Here is a 17010-nt window from a genome sequence, read left to right on the forward strand (position 1 = left end):
ACTGAAATCGGCGCACATGCACAGCACACGATCACCGCATGTATACACAAGCAGACGACTGTTTGTGGTGCTCTGCTCAAATTTGTGTCTACAATTTTACAAATCGGTGTAAATGATTGTCGTTTTACAACAAAGTTTCGGCTTTAGTGAAAGAGTCTTGTTAACTTGTATATCGTCAATTTCCGTGTTTGCATTTTCACTGATTACCTAATTACTGAGTTCTCAGCCTCTGACAAAAACGTCTGCTGCGATTTTTGTTGTTGTATATTTAGTCTATATGACTTCCTGGTTGCGTTCAACACCGCCCAACTGGTGTTATGGCTTGAATGGTGTGCATATTAATTGATTGGAATGGTAGCAAAATGTCGCGAATCGATTTATTGAAGAAGAAATTTGAGACAGAGGAGGATCCGGGAGCTGGTTCGTGTTCAAGGAATGGATCCAAGGCAGGAAAAGTACCAATCGGAACTAATGGGACCTTACCAAGTAATTTTCGACCAATGGACTCCAGCAGTGTCCGTCGGTCAGTGAACGATCAGGTGGGTAACAACAAGCCCGGCGGGAGCAATACCGTGCCCTCTGGCTGGCGTGCCGGTCTAAAACCTACGCCCGCAGCAAACAAACCTGGATATCATGGAAATAACCCCAAAGACGAAGGATTCCTGGCTAAAAAAGCTGCTTTGAAACCTCCCACTACAGCTTTCCTCCCCACACAAGGACAAAGGAGAAAGCTTTCATCAGATGACGAGCCGGTTAAGGGAATATATAAACCTGTAAACCCCGTTAGGAGGTCGAATACTACAGCAGTAATAACAACATCAGTCAAACAAGAAACATATCAGGATATACTGACGAATAATAACACACAAAGCAAGTTAAGCAAGAAAGCAATTTTGCCCCCCTCAAAGAGAAGTGACAAACTCAAACTTGATCGAAATGGCGACAACATTCAGTCCCATGGAAAGATTCAGCCAATCAAACCAATTCCCTCGGAGTCTGATGACAAAATTGGTAAGCATTTAATTAGTCCTCAATTATTTGTCCAGTTTGAGAAATTTAAAAAAATTGCAGATAAGTTGTGATGTAGTGTTATTTGATTTACTAATCTCTCTTTTATTAGAATTTTGTCTACTTCAGTTGAATTTCTGAATACTATTTGATTGGTTCTTGTGTACTTTCCTTTACATATTTGCCTTGATGATTTTCATAATCAGGGATATGCAGTTGTTTTAATGGTTTAACTACAGTCACATATTTCTAAGAATATTAGCAGTACCAAAATCACCAACTTGCTTAAATATGACAATGAAAATACTGATTTGGATATTGTAACATGATTTGGAGGAGAGGGAGAGGGAGAGAGAGAGAGAGAGAGAGAGGGGGGGGGAGGGGAAGAGAAATTGTTTGGAAAGGGGGAGGGATGGGGAAAATCTGAGAAAGCTAGTGGAGCTAGTGCACCATGCTCAAATATAGACTTGTGTTGTTGTTTTAGTTTTAAAGGCGTGTGTCATTCAATTATGAATATTTAAGCCGAGTGACTAAGAATAGTCTGATTAAAATGATTTGTCTGAAGTAAGAGCAGTGATCAATTCAAAAGAAAGAATAGAAACCTAAAGCTGTCAATGATACATCTGAGTTTAATTACCTCAGTTTAATTACCTCAATAAATATTTACTTGAAATACCCTTTGTCCTTCATGGTGATTTATTTTTATTTTAATACTTTACTTTACTTTACTTTAATACACGATGTTGTAGGTCTAAGCCTGTTTATCGATCCAGGATTCTTCTAGATACAGATACAGAATTGCAGATTGATATCATGCTTGCAGGAGAAAATACATTACTTGTTAATGTGTTTATTTATAAGGCTTTCATTGTTGAGTAATCCACTTCATGATAATAGTAATACAACCTAATGCACTAGAAATACAGCTGAAGATGCAATTCATCAATTGAGCTTCAGGATTCGATAAATTGTGGTCAACCAGAGTTACAGACATAGCAGTTAATAGCACATTTATTAAGTTCTACTTTTGAAAAGTGTGTGTGTGTGTGTGTGTGTGTGTGTGTGTGTGCAGGGGGGCGGGGGCGTCTGTAACTCCCCAAGCCCCTGGTTTCGCAGACCCTGCAAAGTACCTCATTCATTTAGAACCTTGATTAGTAATGGTTAGTGTGTAGTCCTCATTCAGAATGTTGTTACATAATGCTTTCAATCTATTTACCAACAATGTTACTAAAATATAGCTGAACAGATTTCCCTTATTAGATTGGTTGGTTGGTTTGTGTGTTTTCCTGGATGCTGAAAAAGCATCAGTATGCAACCAGGGGACAGACAGCTTTAATTCCTCTCTGAGGGGATTGATTTTCGACCACTGCAAATTTTCAAGTTGTGTTGTTTCTCTCAAGAAAATGCAGAGGACTTGTAAGGATAAAGGGGCCAAAGATATTGACTGAGATTGCAAATATTAAACCAGATAAACTGTATACATGATCTGTTGAACCAAAATTATTCTAAATGTAACATATCAAAAGCTCATACATGTAAGATGTACATACAGTATATGTTACTCTTGACTGAGCAGAAGTAATTTTTTTTAACAATTAAATCTTCAAGTTCTATGAGTCTATTGGTTTGTATTTAGTCCATGAAAAGATCCTGTGATGTATTCTTCAGTCAAAACAATTCAACTTAGATTTAGGATAGGCATCAATCAGTAATGGAATCCTCATTTTTAAATTTGGGCCACTTGCTGATTAGTTTAGTAAACCGGACAAAATAAATTTAAATACCCCCATAGCAGATGAGATAACAGGGGATCAATTATTCAGTTCCCTCTATCTGGGGGTTGCCAAGCAGATGCTTTGATTTTAGAAGGGGACTTAATTCAGTTATTCAGAGGGGCTGACCAGTGCCAAAGCCAAACGGTTAGTCATCACATTCTCTTCGTGACACGGAAACTGTTTGGTATGATGCCATGTTTGTTAAGCATGCATCTTGAGGTGACAGAAATATGATTTAGAATGTCCCAATAAAGTCACTTTTGTATATTTTTTCATAATTATGATTAAAACTATAGTTTAACAATAAGATTAGCCTATACTATTGAATAATGCTCATATAATCTTTGCATTGCTTGTGGAGCTGAAGTTGAAAGATGTAACACATCTATCGTTATTAGTTGCCCACAATTTCCTTTTACATTCATGACTTCTATCCTCAAGTTATCAAGAAAAAAGAATGAACAAAAAGGTAGAAAGAAAGAACTGTTTATTGTTTTATATGGAACCTTGATGTTATTTAGACAAAAGTGAAATACATCAAACATAGTTGACAATAATTAAGTTACTCCATGGTATTTGTAATGTGTGTGTTAGTGAAAACAGCAATTGGTCAACTTAATGGCTTGTAATAGTATAAACAGATAGTTAGTAAACACATAAAAGTGATCACAACCTTGCTTATTTCTAAAGCAAACCACAATCAAAGTGAAAACTTTGCTCTAGAATGTTAAATACAAATTATTGACCTGAATATAAAAGTGATGAAATCCAAAATGCCATCCTGAAAGTAATCAAAATTGAGGCTTCATTATTTTGTATTCTCAGTTGTGTTCATTGAAGAAGGTCAAAATGAGATTATCTTTTAAAGTTAACACTGCCGTCAGTGCCGTATTCAAATGAATGAGCCATTGAGCACTTGATGTAATGTGGATTTTGTACCTAACACATATATATTATTATTTGTCGTCATTGTATTAAACCATGAGTAAATATTATTATATTTCCCTTTTGTAAATAGTTGTAATAGTCTGTATTAGGGAGAGAGAGAGAGAGAGAGAGAGAGAGAGAGAGAGAGTTTGTCATAAAACCTGCCTTTATTTACATTTGGCTATTCGCTTTTAAGACGTCACCTTGTAATCCATTTCCAGACGACAAAAGACTTCTATTCTCTATTTTTAGCCCAAAAAAATACAGAAATGTATTTGCTTCCATTGAAAGCGAGATTTTTCTTTGCTTGAATGGAATTACCCTACATTGGAATATGCATGCAGGCTTAAGTGGTACCTTTAAGCAAAGTTTACTAAAAAAGTTCTCTTAACATGGGGCCAAGATAATATGAGAAGCCCCTTTGTCAAGGTTGAAAGGAACTTGAGGTATAGAAATACTGAGCTGAGAAAGGAAGAATTAATCACTTTGCCAATTAAAGAAGTAATTGACCAATTGAAAGTGATTAGTGACCTATGCAGTAAAATGAAAACAGAATATCAAATGGGGAATACCTGGGGAGGAAGATATGGGATGCCACATCTCTTCAAACTTCAGGAAATCCTTCTTTCCGAGACAGACTGAGAAAAGAAAGTAGTGATACCTCAGAGTCATCAGGAAGTGACATGCTAGAATTATATATCATCTATTCTTCACAATTTGAAGTTACATAAGTGCTGACATAAGCTGACATTTCTCTTAACTTACATGTTGATTAACTTTCATTTGAAATTATTCCTCTTTCTCTATAAATTCTCTGAAACATTTCATGTTATTTGTTTGTTTGTTTGTATATTTTTTATGTATATGTATTTTATCTTATTTATTAATTCATATTTTATATATGTATTCAATCATTTTTGTTGGGGGGTGGGATAGAGGTTATAAAGCTTTTTACTTTTTGCATATGAAAGGATCAAGTATTTTTGTAATGCAATAGACAATATCAGAAAACCTCCATACCAATGCACAACGTATCTAGTCTTCCCATATATGGTAAAATGTGGTTTCCTTTGACATGTCATTGTTTATTATACACATCACATCCACATACCAATGTTTATCAGAGAATCGGAGATCCTCCTACAAGTCATGAATCATTTCCTTAAATTAAATATATTCTGAGGACAAATTTCACCAATATCATAAAATGTGGATTTGATGTGGGTGGTATTTCTGGTCATATGACAGTTATCCAATTTGTGAAATGGTATGTGTGGTGCCTATGAAATATTTCCCCATATGATCCTTTATAAATAAGGTAACTTTGGAGATAATGATTAAGGTTTTATACACGTGCTTATTCAATGAATCTCGAAAGTCTTCTGTGTCTCCGTTTTGGTGAGTTTGTTCCATTTTACTTTAGCTATTTATATTTTGAAATATATGTTCACTAATTTAATTTAACTACTCTGTTTTAGTGTAAGGCTGTGTTATGTAAGCAAGATATGATTAGTTAAACTACAGCAACTTATGATACACTGATTATAATGGACATGTGTATTTTCTGCACATTTAGTTTGCAACATTATTCATAAGTTATTGTTTATTAGTATTTACGTTTTGTAGATTTGGCATTCATATGTTTCATTGGAAGATATCAGAACTTGCTGTATAGCACTACCCTGTCAGTCACATTACAATTTCTTGTGTTATATGAAGAAGAGGAAAAACATAGTCTTTGAATGATACACTGTTGTATACCACGTTCAGTCTACATGAATTCATCATATAGTACTACGGTACTACGATAGGTAATTAAATTTCTCTAGCCTGAAGTTGTATAAACATATCGATGAAACAATGTAGAGCAAAACTCCTGTTTGAGCATCGTTTTCAACAAAAACTCAATAAAGAATCATTATCCCACTCTAGCCTTAATGCTGTATCATACGAAAGTTGTACAAGCGTGTACTGATAATGACAATTGGCTAGCTGTCATTTCAACTGACATGTTTAAAACAAGCTTCATCATGTGATGTTTCTTTATATGATGTTTTTGTACAGTCTGTAATATTCTGTATGCCCCTTTCACTATAGAATAATTCTTTATACAAAGTTCACATTCATTTTCTATTGTCTGAAGAGGCTATCATTTGTGTCAGTGCTTTTAGTGAAGCCGATGGAGTTACTAACTCTGTCATGTCATTACCTATACATTCACACAGTGTAATCATGTATACCTCAAAGAGGAAGTGATAACATTTAAATGCAAGGTCTTTGATAGAATGGATTACAGTAATAAGGGAATATCTGACAGCCATGTTCTTTCAAAAGTCTGAGCAATGTGATGTTTGTCTATGTTTTCAGAAAGAATCTATTTTTGTCAGCTGTTGCACCCGCAAAAGAATTCTGTAGGTCTTGATTCAGCTGTCTGTCATCGAACAGTTCACCTAAATTCTGTTTTCCATGGCTTCATGGTTTAGCGGGCAGTGGTTGGCGGGGCCTAGCTTCCAGCGGCAGCCCTAATTTGGAAGATGATGGGATCTGTTAGCAGACACACCCAGCAAGCATGGGGGGGGGGGGAGGGGGAGGGGTGATAAGAATAACACAGGGAGTTTACCCTTCAACAGCCAGTGTCTAGGCCTTGTGTGTCATGAGAGCCACAAGGACATTAATACCTTTATCTTAAAATATATGAGTTAACACCCTTTCTGCCTCAAAACAGACAGTTTGATCTGTAGGGCTAATGTCTTCGTCTATGAAATGTTCACTTTGGAAGGAAAAGTACTGTAGGAGTTTAGGACCATTATTTCACTCCCTCCTACAGACTACTTTGTACATGTACCGGTATGGTAGAAAACCTCCGGCTTTTAAAATAGCAGTTAGTAGAAAACAGGGGAATTTGACCTGATAGGAATGTACAGAAAGGTGTACACTGTACAGTAAGGGATATTTGTAATCACTAGCTTCTCATATATGATTGATAAGAATTAATTGTTTTTTCTCACTTGTTCAGTTCACAAGATGCCATGTTATTTTTTTCCAGTATATTTTTTTATAGTTTGGGAGTAACAGATGGAAAATCTGGCATCAGAATAGGCATAACCTTATAAATAAGAAAACTGTAATAGATGACATTGAATTGTTGCTTAATTGAATTTTGAATTTGACCATGATACATACAACATATGCAAGCTTTCTCAAATGGTATCAAAAGCAAGATTTTACACCACTGTACTACTACAGTACATGCTTTAATTTCATGTTTTTGCAATGTATGCAATTCACATCAATGGATCAGTCAATCAGAAGTATAGGCCTTTATTTTTAAAGACATTAAAAAAAAAATCATTAAAATGAATGGTAATTCAATTCTATTGAATACACTTTATTTGCAGAACTGGTTGCATGTATATATACAAAACAATACAAAAACAAGGAAAGCAGTGATCCAACAATACATCATCACGGAAATAAACAGAAAACTTTGTTTGATGACAATAGAGTTACATTTTCTTTCCCCATGATTACCTCGCACCCTCTGTGTTCTATTTGACTTCCCTGTTCGGTTCTTGCATGCGTCGTGATTGATGTAAGCCACAGATTGTTGGACATATGGTTTTGCCGATGGGCACCTCATTTTCTAAGACCTGAGATTTCCTGGTCTTATTGACCTTTTGAAGTGCCTTTTGAGACAGAAAGGATTCCATTGTTGCCCTTTTTGCCACAAAAAAATTATTGTTGAAGAGATTTGTGCTTTATTTGTTCGAAAGTCTGTTTCAAGTACAGTGCACTTGTAGAGGCTGTAATGTTACTTTTATGTATCTATGAAAGTTTATGAAAGCTTTTCATTCAAAATTTGAGTCACTGAACCATATGACAGATATATAAACTGATTAGGTATTATATCACATAGTTTGATATGCTTGAATTTACATGTCTGATATTCTATAAGTGGGTAACTAATAGTTCACAGTAGCCTTGATAGAGTATTTTGCAATGAATAGAATGTTCCATTATCATTGTGTTGAAGCTGTCTTTGCTTTGAATCTTGTTCAATACATGCAATGAAGCATGAAAAATGTAGAGCAAATCACAGAGATCCCGGGGCGGAACGAGTCCACCCTTTAATGTTTTGATCAATAGCCAAAATGTGTTATTGCTGTTATGTTTCCTCAACTCATGCCTAAGTTAAGGGGAATTGCAATTGTGTAGTGATTGAACCTAGAAATATTTCTTTGCTTTCCTATTGATATTGAAACTGTTGATATATATATATTTGGTCAGAGTTTAAACTTTATGGCATCCATGTAGAAGGATGTTATTCCCAGTGGTTGGATTATCATTGTGTCTTCTTAATTGTGCTGAATCATGCAGCTCCTTTCCTATAAATTAAGCAAATTAATGACTGTTGTTTTGTCATGAGTGTGATGAAGTGTTTTTCATACTGAGAGCAACAGTTACTGACCTTATCCAGAGCATGCTGTTATTGCACGATGTGTGATCTTAATGCATTGTATGATAATAGGAAACAACTTAGTTTTGCAGTTCTTAGTCAACTTCTATTATGTCCATGTAACTGTTATTTACTTTATCCAGGGTTGTCTCTGCCTTATCCAGAATTACCTAGAAGCTTTATAGGAAGCATAGGTCCTGGTTTTTCTGTTCTTTTTCCTTTCTTTCTTCATGTCCATTGCTTTTAATGAATCGGGTAATTGTAATATGATGAAGTACTTTTGTACTGCTATTAACCATCATTTATCTTATCCAGAGTGTGCTGTACTTGATGTTTGAGTTCACATATAATTATGTACATTGCAAGAAACATATCAAGTCTTATACAATTAATAGTTTAGCTGAGTTCAGTCCTTTGTGTCTGTCTAGCCTTTCAAAGAATCCAGTATAGTGGAGTACTTTTTATACTTCTACTGACCATTATTCACTACATCCAGGGCATGCTGTATGTGATATATTAGCTTGATGAATTATAGGAAACATGTTAAATCTCAGTCTAGCTGTTTTAGTCATTCATTCCTGTCCAGTCCTTTCAAGGAATCAAGTAATCTTATCCACACAAGTATGAAGAATAGTCTGGAACCATCAAAGTTAATGAGCCTTGTTATATTCACCTCATAAGTCCAGTTGACCCTAAACATCAGGATAAGGCCTGTTTTCATCAGCTCGAGTTTGTAATAACCCGCTATTTTAACTATCCCGATCGCAAATTTGCCAGTTAATATGCGTCTTCATCAGCCCGCAGTTTCAATTAGCGAGATATTTGGTCAAGAAAATATCCAGAGAAAAAGCTTGGTCTTGTTTCCCAAATATCCTGCTATTTGGGAAATAGCGGGCTAATTTGCCCCCGTCCAAGCTAGTTGGTGATGAGCGTATTGGTCTGGTGAAGACGCAATTTCGAGCTTCGGGATAATATCCCCGAGTCTGAAAATAGCAGGTTATTTGGCAAACTCAAGCTGATGGAGACAGGCTTATTGTTACATATTTTAGGTAAAGCCAATCAGGGGTTTGAGGTCAAGATTGATAGATTAAGCACCTGTGGCTTGTTAATTATAGATATACCCCTTTGATGTCTTGAAGATGTTCACTGAGCTTGTCTAAGATATTATCTGCTTAGAACTTCCCTCAAAACGAAATGGCTTGCAAATGTCTTTTTGTGGGTAAATAACGACTGTTAGTTGCCATATGGAATTTAGGGATTGCAGTCTTTTAATTAGATAGTCTGATTTTCAGACCCTTGTACCGAATGGTCGTACGTTTTGTGCTGTGCAAAGATTCAATCAGTTTAATTTTGGCCATTACAAGAAGAGGGTTATTGATGTAGACAAATACTCATGTACCCTTTACAGCTCGTGTTATGTATCTTATTAGAAGTCAGTCAGTCACTCAATAGTGTCTGACGGTGAAGTCTAGAAAGTGGACAGGTTTCCTTGCATAATTTGAATGATATAAGACGCTGCTAACGTTTAAATTTCACAGATAGAACATACGTTACATATTCATAATTCCTGCAATGTTCTACAGAATTTGATGTTGGCTGCAAAAGGGATACACTACAATTCTCTGTGAAATGATATGAGTTATACTGGCCCTTTCTAAATTGTAGCTCTCAGTTGGTGATATCATCACTTCTTGTAAAGGCCTCTGAAATGGGTATTTGTACTTCAACATACACTCTAAATGGGTCATGAAGTAAAAGTATTGGTGCTTACTAATTATTTAAGAGAAGAACATTCTCAGATAGGTGTAGTACTTCTCTTGTCCTTGTTTATAGATGAAACTGAAAGTATCATAAACATATTGGTTTATGGGTTATCCTGATTGCAATGCACTTTGATTAATTTATTTTACAGATGGGAATAAATTAACTGACTCTAATGCAGACGGAGAGGCATCATTATCAAAAACAAACAAACAAATATTTAGGTCATCTGACTTCATTTGTAATAATATCAAGTCATCAACAATTGTGGAAAAAATAGGAAGTCCCAGCTAAAGCTGACCTATGACTGTCAAGGCCATCTGCCATAGACAGTTGTTTCTCAGTCATCGGATTTATTTATGATATTGACGTCAGTCGATCGACAATCATCCCACTATACCCACATAAAAGAATTATAAGTTGATAAAAGCATTTATGCCATGACCCTAAAGACAGATTATTAAAGTTATTATACCATGACTTAATATTACTGAATTGGCTTGTATGTTATTCAAACCTTAATGACCATTCGGCTGTAGTTGAAAAATCAGTTTGCCAAGGACAGTTATTCATTTTATTTTTATTTGCTCATCCTTTCAGATGGAAAGGTTAAACACTATTTAAGTGCATATTACTCATCTATATATTGTTTTTATTTGTTTTGGTCAGGGTCGGAAAATCAGTTATTTTGAAGTTCTGAACTTATCCTGTTTTACTTTTTTATAAATTGAGAACATAGTCATCTATGAACTGTTTTGATTTGTTTTGGTCAGGGTTGAAAAATCAGTTCTTTTGAAGTTGTGAGCTTGTCCATTTTACTTTTTTTTTAAATTGAGGACATAGCCATCTATATACTGTTTTTATTTGTTTTGGCCAGGGTTGGAAAATCTGTTATTTCGAAGTTTTTAACTCATCTTTTTGACTTTTTTAAACTATAGGAACTATACAGAAACATTTGTGACAAGTTTGTAACAATATCATACAAAATAAATGTTATCATATATAAATTGAAATTCCTTGTACCTTTGTTGAATTATGCATGGAATATCTTCCATGTGTATAACTTTATTTGTTTCACTAGCAAAACATGATTCCTTCATTTTTTAGCACATTACAGCATTCAGTTTCTCTAATGAGGAAAATACCTCAATACTATTCAATAGTTTAGGTGTTAAATGAGTCATCATCATCAAAAACTTTGGATGCACATCGTATCAAGATATTAAATAGCCAATAAGATCAAACACCCCAGGATTGAATTTTATTTGAAGACAAAAAAAAACATGGCATGTTGGGTATGTTTCACCAATTTGCAGCTGAAAAATGTATTCAGAAAATCACAGGAATGTTAATTTTATATCCAGCATATTACAAAATATTAGTACATGTATATGCTGCAATATTTAGTAAATAAGTATGACTTTTCCATGCAATTGTTACTAAACATTCAACCTGTCAATCAAATCTCATATTACAAACAGAAAGTGTAGTTTTTATATTTATTTCATATTTCATATGTTAGGAATGTGAAATATTTAGTTTTGATACAAAGTTATGTGTATACCTCCACTAGATTGACAGTTCATATCAGACTTGTTTTTGCTTTATCAGCTTATATAAAAGTCATCACTAAATATTTTTGACTGCTACATGAATTTAGTTAATTTTTTTCTTGAGAAAATTTCTTATATAGTTTAATTTCTCTTAGGAAAAATTATGATTACTATTTTATGCCTAAACATTTGCTTGAATGGCAGCCTTTGGTTCACCCCTACCACACAGAGTCTGTTGCTGTTCCATTCCTCACCTATACCACTCTGTAGAATGGAACATATAGGAATGATACAGTTTATCAACTGAATGAAGTTACAATGGCCATGTCATGCTATTTTGAGTATTCTATCAGAATTGTTGAAGCAGTAAGTAGTTAGCCCACTTTTTGGTCACTGGACACTGACTTCATTCTCTTTTATTTTAGAACTCATCTATTAAATCCTCCCAGTCCTATTGTTAATGACACAACTGCTAACGTCACCTCTCTTTGGTCTACATGACCTTATAATGACCTGACTAAAAATGCTTTTATGTTGTTTCCAAACTTGTATTCATAGTTTCACGCCTTTTACAGAAAGGCTGTACTAATTTGAGGGGAATGTAGTACATACTTAGGTACCAGGTGTTTATCATTTTTGATAAAAATTTTCATGATTACTACATTACTTGCGGTGTTTTCTTGATGCATTAAATAAAAAATCTTTGATGACGTTTTATAAGTGAAGCTTCCCATCTTCTAAATGTCGTCAGATGTTTGAAGCAGCTCCAGAGAAGTCCTAAGTCAAATGGAGTCTTGTGTTGAGACCCAAAACTAATAGTGTCAGACATGGATTAGAGCTCTCAAACTTATCTATAGCTCATGTCTAAATCTTTTGGTGGAACTAAGCAACCACATATTTATCCCACGATGACAAATCATCGCATTGCTTGCACACACTGGAGAGGAGGTTGGGATTATTGGGTGTGATAATTAGAAAAAGGTACAGGAGGATTAGATATGGAGGACAGGATTAGCAATCTATTTTCATCTCTACAAATCTGTGAAATATACTCATGGCATGGCATGTATCATCATGAACATGGTTGCTAAGGCAACCTGAAGCAATGTCATTAAGTCATGTGTATATATCACCTTTTGGAATATGTGAGCACTAAACTGACTATTATGTTAATGCAAATATGACTTTTATGGGATATACAATAGGGTATTTAAATTACAATCAACTTCATTTCTCAAAGTCGTCGTCCAGGTAATCATGTTTGAGTGTTTAGGACAGGTTGATTTTGAAGCATATTTTCTCATTTTTAAAGTGAATTATGGAATATGTTGTGATGTTATATTTTTTTGTTTTCGTAAGAGAGAGAGAGTGAGAGAGAGAGAGAGAGAGAGAGAAAGAAAGAAAGAAAGAAAGAGAAAGAGAAAGAGAAGGAGAAAGTGAGAGAGATACACTGTAGCAGGGAAGGGGAAGAAAAAGGAAAAGTATATAGTTGGAGAGGTGGGGGAAAAGAGAGGATTTATAGATAAGGTGAGAGAAATTTGGTTGGGATTGAATAGAGTAAATTAATTGTAAATGATGAGTTGATATAGGAGAGTGGTCTTATGAAATATTGTTTTTAAACACAACTGAATAGAATAGAAATATGTTTTATGAAAGAGGTTTTAATTGAGGCGATAGAGTGTATTTTGAAAGAGACTGTAAACATAGACAGACTATACTGTATTGCATAGGGTGATATTGTATTTACCTAAATTGTATTCTTGTTATCTATACGATTTTGGGCATGTTTCTTCAGCATTAGTTAATTTTGCGTATTTATCATCAATCATGTATTGTAATTTTTTTAACTTTTAACGCTCAGTGTAATGTAGTTTTTTCCATAACCCTGAACGTGCATATTTTTTTTACACAACTGTTTAGCCATTTTCGCGAAAAAATTCCAAGAAGTGCTCTGGTGAAAGAGTCTAAGTCGTCAGCGCACTATAATGTACAAGCACGTACACCTAGGGAAGGGAAGATGACAGAAAGGGGAAAACAACGAAATACATAAGGAAAGAGAAGAGGATAAGTCAAAGAAAGAACATAGAAATACATAATTGAAGAGGCTAAGACTGTAAGAGGATCATAGATCTAGACTAAGGAAAAACAGGGAAATACATAAAGAAGGAGAAAGGGAATCTATCAGATTAAAACAAAGAAATAGATGCATGACGAAGGAGAAAAGGATAGATTGAAGGAGAAACAAGGAAATACATAAAACAAAAGAGAAGAGGTTAGAATAAAGGAGAACAAAAGAAATACATAACGAAGGTCGAAGGAGAACTGGGGGATAGATAGAAGGAATAACAAAGAAATATATAGCGAAGGAGAAAAAGGATAGATTGAAGGAAAAAAGAAAGAAATACATGACAAAAAAGAAGAGGATATATTGAAGGAGAACACATAAATATATAATGAAAGAGAAGAGAGGATAGATTTAACCCGAAACAAATAACGAGTATGATTATGTACACATGTACAGCTCCAGCAATCCAACAAAACTGCCAAGGGTAGCGCTAGACTCTGTCTCTAGTCGTTTGCACAGTATATTTGACTGAAGTGGCTAAACAGTTGTGTAAAAAAAATATGCGCACCCTGGACTGTACTTTCAAACTGAAGTACTAAAAAAAACTTTCAATTACATGTGCACTTTTAAGTTACGGTATGTGCTTGAAAAAGTTGTTGGTGACATTTTCTGTTTGTACAAGTACATGTATGTTTACATTTGAGGAGTAATAAGAGCTTGATTAAAATCAGCAGTAGATAAATTATGTGTTACAGATGAAACATTGATAATTACAACTATCAGTCAAGCATCTTTCCTGTGCAATGCTAGATGCATTTCCATATCCGTGCCTGTACAGAAAGTTCAGGGTTAGGGTAATTGCTTGTTCTAAATGGTATCAATAAAAAGTACTTTACTTCAGTTTCATTGTGTGTCTGTAAAGTTTTGATAGAAATGGGCGAGATTTTTTTGTTGAAAGGAACAGCTCCATCTCTATCTTTAATACTGTTAAATTACCCCTTCTTTAAAAAAAATGATTGATCTTGAAGCATTTACAGCTTAACTCTGCTATTAAACCCAAGATACAGTTGGTATCAGCAGGGCCGTAGCCAGAGTTTGATGTGGGGGGGGGGGGCACATACATGTAATTGATCATCGTGCTGGGGAGGGGTCTAAAAAAGTTCAACCGATCTTGGAAATTTTGGGGGGGCGCTTGGCCCCCCCCCCTCCCCCCAGCCACCATGTAACAAAAGAAATGTTGATCTATTTTAACTTACTAGTATTCTTTGATAACCTTGAAATTTATTGTACATTGTGTAGGCGAAACTGATTGATAGAGGATATGAAACCAAATTGCAAATGTACTTTTAATCGTGATTACTTTGTTTAAATAGGGAGGAGCCTGGTTCTATAAACATGTTTCTAGGGAATCTATTTTAAGGCTTTCAAAAATGTTTTGTCATTTCATTTAATTTATTTTTTCTTTATGGTCAACTCCCTTCATCCCGATCCATGGCTGTTCTTCTGTAATTCTGTGTAAGTGCTCTGGATAGCCCCTGTGCCAAGAAGCCAATTATGGGTCGAGATTGTGTAGAAAGATAATTTTGGCCATTTGAGACCATCTAAGCTCTCCCAAAGAAAGAATTAAGTCATCAACTTCCGTCTTATGTAAATTAGTTTCCGTTAGTGGTTTGTCCTATTTAGTTTTGTTGATCTGTGAACACGTACTCAAGATAGGTCCTTGATTGCCTCACGCACGCGAGCAAATATTATCTAACAAGCGAAAAAGAATTCAGTTCGACTTGTGCACCCTCCCTCTTGATATGTACTAGCCTGCCCCCTCCCATATGATTTGCTTTTCAACAGTTTTGTTTACGTATATGAACCTCCCATTTTCTGTTTGTCAGCAATTTTCAAGTCATGTGCCCCCTTCCCTCCCCTCCTACACCTCCGACTGTCAGAAAATCACAGAGAACCATGGATTCCTAAAATATCTGTACTTATAATATATGTTATAAAGTATTCTGAAAGGTCAAAGTTCACATCTTAAGTAGATTTGGGGTGTACTGATCATCATAATTTGTGTACAAGTAGGGTGCATGTTAACTCTGCCAGGGGCACATGTGCTAGAATCTGACCTTAGTGAAAAGTGGGAAGGCCAGACAATGGGGCCCCCAGTTTCTGCAATTTAACAGAATAAAAAGAACATTGAGGGCTTTACTACTCAATGTGTTGATGAAATATATTGTGCAATAGTGTAGTGGCATAATGTGTATTACAAATCAAATAATGATTTATTACTCTATGGTTCATGTCTTTGTATGACCATGAGAGTTTAATTACATTCTTGTTACAAATCTATAAGTATATGAAAAAATGATTCGTATGTTGAATTAGATAGAGTCATGTGCACTTAAAACATCAATTTGTGAACTGCTCTAGTTCAATTTTGTAATTTTGATCATTTTTGGATCTGTAAATCTTGTTGGATATTTTATGAAAAGCTTTGTTCATACCATAATTGTCCTAGCGTTTATAAGTAAAACAGATTAAGTACTTTCAAGTTCCTTATAATTGAGATACCAATCTATCACATTCTTACATCTTTGAAATTCCATGAAATCTTATGTCAACCCCATAAAGGCTTCTATACATATCAAAGTTTTATGGGATTGCCATGGAGTAAGTCATAGATTTCATGGAGAATTTTTGTCATGACCTTGCATTTTATCAGCCCCTTCTTTTTTATTATAGAGCTATTTAAAGTCAGTAATGAAAATTGTGGCTTTACATGGAAAAGATGTTTAGCAATGATAACCCCATGCAGTTTTATGACTTAACAACTTTGACCAAACACCTTTACTTTGAACTTACACATACATTGTATGGTCTGTTTGGACCCAGAACGGCGTTAACTCATTTAATTTAACATTGAGCTAATGCCCTTCTGGCTCTATAAATAGACAATAGGGGCAGTTACACTGTCATCCAAACACGCCAAAAAATGCCAAACCGGAGCCTGGCCGCGATGTTACCAAGGGCAACTACGCTTTACCGGCAGACATGCCAAGCCCCAAACATTCCAAAACGAAGTGTGATCTTTTGGCGTGTTTTGGCGTGTTTTGGCGTGTTTGGCAAGTATAACCGCTCGCAGTTGTAACATCGCGATGTTAGGCACGTGACTTCCGGCACTTCCGGATTGTTACCCGCGCTCTTTTAAACCACGTTCTTCCCGTGTGATATTTATAGCATTTCCATCGTCGCGCGTGTTATCCGTTCATTCAGCTCCGTTTGTTCCAATTCCGTTAACTCATCCTTTATTCAATCTTCGTTATTCCCGTCTGGCCATATCTGTCTAGTAGTAGTATTTGAGTGCTCTTGCTGTCGCCTCATAAAGTACCTAAAAAAACGAGCACGACGATCACTTTCCCTACGACGTCGGCGAATTCTCATAATTCCAATTAACAACGATGATTTTCTTAACCT

The sequence above is a fragment of the Strongylocentrotus purpuratus genome, unplaced genomic scaffold, assembly GCF_000002235.5.
Source record: "Strongylocentrotus purpuratus isolate Spur 01 unplaced genomic scaffold, Spur_5.0 spur5_scaffold_6, whole genome shotgun sequence".
NCBI classification, from domain to species: Eukaryota; Metazoa; Echinodermata; class Echinoidea; order Camarodonta; family Strongylocentrotidae; genus Strongylocentrotus; species Strongylocentrotus purpuratus.